Raw genomic sequence first — 5,792 nt, forward strand, 5'->3', positions numbered from 1 at the left:
CGATTTGGAAAAGGACTTGTCCAACATAATTACTGCCAGGCTGTGCTTATGCAGCGACACATTTATAGGTGAAAATTAATGTGGAGTTTGTGGATTTTATCCTTAGGTTGGCAACTCTGCGATCAATCGTGTAGGCTTCACTCGTTTATTCGGAGAGGAGAAGGCTCCGTAGAAGGGGATGATAAATAATGATGCCTGCAGACTATTAAAAAATCAAGAACAACGATCAATTATTTTTGTGGAGGACTTGACGATCATTACAGTCGCCCAAGTCTGTTTCAAAAATAGGGAGGAGTAGGAAAAAGGAGGGGGGGGGGGGGCTAGAGAGATGAATCAGCGTGGCAAATGCAAGTGACGTAGCGAGGAACTCTAGGATTCGATGAGGGGCGTTTCGACTATTTTCATTCGCGACGTGCCGTGAAAAAAGTCAACTCTGAACTCCCAAAAATGTTTTGGGCTGAAAACCAACGCGAGCAAGAAATACTTCACCCCTCTCCTTATAAGGAGTACTTCTTGTCGGTGAAGGTTTTTCGTATTCCGAGCTAAACACGCTGAACATCGTGATTATACTGATTCGCCTTCAATCCGACAAAGTAGGCAAAACGAGCTCCCTTCAGCAGTTATACAGTGGTATCTTACCAACAGGAGTTCGTCACGATAAACCACTGACCATCAATCCTAAAAAAGGATGGTTCTCTTGTTTTTTCTCAGAAATTAGTTTACAATATAACAGAAAGTAAATGGTTGACAAAAAAGTTGTGCCGACTTGTAGTAAACTCTGCCTGAAAACTAAAAAGACACAAAAACTTGGCAGCCTTTCCTTTTCACGGTTGCCACCGAATCTAGAAAGATAAATTCCCTGATAAATCCCAGATTTCCCTGACACGTTTCGGTGAAATTCTCTGACAATTGAGGATATGCCTGGCGGTTCACAAGACACAATTAGAATTAGTTTTTAGGCAAAATTTGTTGTTCGAAATGTCAAACCCATTCCAGAGATGAAATAAAGTTAATAAGAACAATTTCACCTGAAAATTTTGCCATTTCCCCTGACTCTTTTGCCATTATCCCTAACATTTCCAAGTTTTTCCCGACCATTTAAAATTCCCTGTCATTTCCCGGAATTCCCTGACCGTGGCAACCCTGCTTCCGGGATCGCAGTGGATCGTTTACTTGTCAGTGTACGGCAGGCATGAGGGAGGGAAGAATGGGAATTTTAGGGTGACCAGCGACTCAATAGAACCCCACGCCACGTAGGCAGTGGACATTACATCGCGATAGGGGCGAACTGATCATTGCGAAAACAAGCGTAAGGAGGGAACCGATTACTCAACGGAACGCCCGCGTCCCGTGTCCTTCATCGTCGTCCCTCTAACGTAAGGATGTATCGCAATTGCCACGTGAGCCTTGTTCTCCATATAACCCCATGCTTTTCAGGGCTCACGTGAAATGGAGATACGCTCTTACGTTAGAGAGACGACGATATGCATGATTACGAATCACGACCCCCTCGCTTTGGGAGAAGTCTCCCTTACTTTTCTTAATTCAATCCGTAAGAAGCGACCAAGCGCACAGTGCTGCCGTTGTGTCGAGGCGGAATGGACCGCTAGACAAGGTACGAATTTCAGCATTCTGATACATGTTTCTTAACCAAAATTTTACGTAAAACACGATGCACACAACGAAAATTACCGAAATTAACTCCTAACGAAGATATTTAATGATTCTTAATGCGTGAATTCAAACCACCCGCTCATGAAAACTCAATGCTCTATGTGATTCACATCGCGCGCTAAACGTTATCATGAACGTCTCTGCGATAAAAAAAATCTGGCAACCTCAATCTTGACGCTTTAGCTCAGCTGTAGCAAATTACTTATAGTTTGAAAAACACACGGTGGGAAACGAACATTGCTCTATTGAGAAGCTTGCTGAAACCGTTGTAGTGCGCGATTTGACTCACGTAGAGCTTTGAGTTTCTTGTGAGCGGGCAGTTCAAATTCCTCGTAACTAATGTGAAATAAAAATGTTGATTTCTCCGTTAGGATTTGGTTTCAGTAATTTTCGTTGCGCGAATAGCGTTCTACGTAAAATTCTGGTTAAGAAAAATGTATCAGAATGCTTAAATTCGTACCTTGTCTAGTGGTCCATACCCCAATAGAAATAGCACACCGAAAAATAAGTTTGTTCTAAGGTGATTCGTCAAGCTCCCAAACGAAAACAAACGAATATTCGAAACTAAGATTGCCCAAGTACGTTTTTGAAGTTACTTAACACATTTATCATTATTTCTTAGAAATGGGTTTGTAAAGATCAAAATCAAAAGTCTCTGAACGTGATTCGTCAAGCTCAAGTGACATGGTCGGACTGACATGCGATATATCGAATCGATTAGGTCAAAAATCTCGGCAGATTTTGAATCTTCAACCAAATAGAGGACGACAGCCCCTGCGCATGGGTCAAGATTCTGAGAAATGAAAGCAGAATAGTGATGGGAAGAAACCTCGCATTCGATACAGCTATCGATTTCTGTATCGAATGCGAGGTTTTTCCCCTGACACTATTCTGCTTTCATTTCTTTGAATTTTGTCAATTTTTGGGTTTAGAATGATTCGTTAGGCTCATGCGCAGGGGCTATCGTCTTTTGTTTGACTGAAGAATCAAAACCGGCCGAGATTTTTTACCTAATTAATGCGATATATCACACGCAAGTTTGACCACGTCACTTGAGCTTGACGAATCTCCTGAAGATACGTTTGATTTTGATCTTTACAAACCCATTATTAAGAAACAATTATAAAAGTGTTAAGTAACTTTAAAAACGTACTAAGGCAATCTTCGTTTCGAATCTTCGTTCGTTTTCATCAGTACTTATTCCGTTTGGGCAACTGTGAGGCGGGTTGAGATCACCTGGGCCACTCGGCACATGGGATGATTAGCGCAGACAGGGGGCGAGAAAGGAAGAGAGATAAGCGCGGAAAAGGGACGAAACAGGGCGGGGGTGCCATCTTACCATCTTTCAAGAGCATTCGGTGCCAGGGATTTATTGCGGCGTGGCCCTAAAGTTCACCCTCAAACCGGGCCTAGGCATCATCAACTTCTGAGGGGTGAAAATTTGTCAAGGATTGTGGGTGCAAGCGGGGAGTTTTTTCGCCCGTCATGGTGCGAGGATGGGGTCGCGCACACTAGGCTGAGTCCATCAGAGAAGTCGGACATAAATTTTTTTACTAAAACCGCAAATTTTGATGTTCATTTCGTCACAATGGAGATGTTCCCTGGTAAAAATGGCAAGTGCTCAGATCAGTAGCACTTGCCTTTGGAACAGACCTAAGCACTGATGTCAGTGCTGCCGGGCGCTGATCTGCTACCTCAGTGTTAGGTCTGTTCCAAAGGCAAGTGCCTCTGATGTAAGTGGCACTGACCTAAGTGTCTCAGACGTAAGCGGAGTGGAAACTCCCAGAAATACTGTACAGGCAACAATTTCTTTAATTACCGATCTGCCAGGTACGTTAAGTCACTATTTGACGATCAGGGAGGGCTGCTGTGAGTTTTCAATCCCAAGCAAGTATCACAATCTTCAGGGGACATCGCTCGTTCCCATGCGGTCTCCAATCTAAGTACTAGCTACGCCCGACGTAACTTAACTTCGGTGATCGTCCTAGCGATTGAACCACTACACTACCTGCGCGTGTACGTGATAGGGGCGTAATTTTACCATTTCAGGGCCCCCATTGGGGTAATTTTGCCAGCAAATGATGATTTTGTCTTTGAATGTGAATCCGATACTTAATTTTTCTATTATTCTTTTTTAATCAATCAACATGTAAATGAAGTTTTGTAAGTTACGTTTCTTTGAAAAAAAAAATGGATCGCACTAAAATTCAAAATTAAAGCTAATGATGCAAAAAAAAATAATGAAAGTTGAAATTATACAAAAAATATAAATTAGCAGATACAAAAATTGAAAGTAAAGGAGTAAAAAAGTTAGAAAAGAATTGAAAATAAAGTAGGAAAATTTTTAAAAAAATTGAGACTGAAACATTTTAAAAACAGTTAAAACTGAAAAAAATTAAAACCAAATTTAAAACTATTTTTTTTTATAAAAAAATAATAATGCTTAAATAAATATATCTAAATACATATTTTAGCGGTGATAATATTTTTATCGATCTCATTTCTTGTTGTGTTTTATTATTTAAGTGCCATCTTAAACGAAGAGGGTAAAACAAATTATTCAAGAGTGTGGCTACTTAAACTAGTTTTCCTTCCCTCTTAGAAAATCCCACCTTCTACAAAATATGCCTCTCTGAAAGATAAAGTTTGTGGTCCCCGTGTCCCGAGGAAATATTCCCCCACGAAAATGAAATAGGGTGGGGGAAGGGGGAGCCATCTCTACTTTTTGGGAGTGAGTGCGGTTCGATTAAGATTGATGTCAGATGAACCAAGTCCTGACCTCAGTCCCGCTTACCTCAGAGACATCTCTGCACTTAGGCAAGTCTTTCTCCCGACGTCAGTGCCTCTTACCTCAGTGCTGACTTCTTGGGTAAGTGCTTTAACACTTACGTCAGAGAAAACTGAACTGACCTCAGAGCAGGGTGGAAAAATTTCATGAAAAATAAAATCTTGAAATTTCACGTGAAATATTTCATGAAATTTCAGAAATTTATGAAAGATATTGAAAAATACCGGTCCCTTTACATGTTTCGCAAGATGTGAAAATTGTGACTTTCCTCTATTCTTGTGTGTTTGAGTGCAGGTTGCCTACTCTGGCCCCCGAAAAATATGAAATATTTCACAGCCCCGTGAAATTTCGTGAAATATTTCATTGAAATTTCCAATCATTCATTTCTTTCATACGTTTCGTGCCACCCTGCCTCAGAGCAAATTGCACTGACCTCAGTGGAAAATTCACTGACCTAACACTTGCCATTTTTACCAGGGTTATGAATTCGGCGAACTCAATTTGCCAAAATTCGCGGAAATAATGATTGATTGAAATGAATAAATCCCGAAAACCACCAAGAGCCCGCGATTTCCCCATAAGCCGCCGTGTTAAATATGCCGAACGGCTCCCAGATGATTCCCACTTTCTGGCAGACAAGGGGCTCGGAATGACACATCCATGGATTGACTTCACCGTCGCTCCAATACATTGCGACTCTACTCATTGTACTTAGAGACTCTAATTGTACTCTATGGTTAGAGCCTCAATGGTCGATGTACGACAACTCGACAATGTTGTAGGAGCGGCAGCGGGACCAGGACCACTGTGCGGCTGCGGCATCACATGGCACCGGATGTAAAAACGAACTCAAATATCGATGGCTCATTCCACGCGAATTGGAGCTTGTTAACCTCGATTGCAACGTTGCAAACCGCATTTAATGCGTCAATTTCGATCTTTATTTATTGAAAGATACGCACAGATTCTCTGAAAAATTAACTGTAATTTTACGAACGATTTTAATTAAAATCACGGGAAATTTCGTCGCGATATTTTATTCAGTCCTATATTCCTTATTTTCTTTTTACCCAAAAAAAACCACGGTCCCTGATTCTAAATCGTAGGTATTAGGATAGTTACTTTTGTTTTGCATGGAGAGAATTAGAAGGGAGTCATAAATAATGACGCGTTGTCTAAGTGTCGCAGCGATTTTAGCGTTCGTCCCGCTCGCGAGGTTCGGCAGGGCTTGGATGGAAGAGTCAAGACATCTTCGCAGTTTGAAACGCCTTCAATCCGGCGGAGCTGCAACATGCGTACACCCGTGGTCAAATAGTTGTATGTTACGCCT

The sequence above is a fragment of the Bemisia tabaci genome, chromosome 8, assembly GCF_918797505.1.
Source record: "Bemisia tabaci chromosome 8, PGI_BMITA_v3".
Taxonomy (NCBI): domain Eukaryota; kingdom Metazoa; phylum Arthropoda; class Insecta; order Hemiptera; family Aleyrodidae; genus Bemisia; species Bemisia tabaci.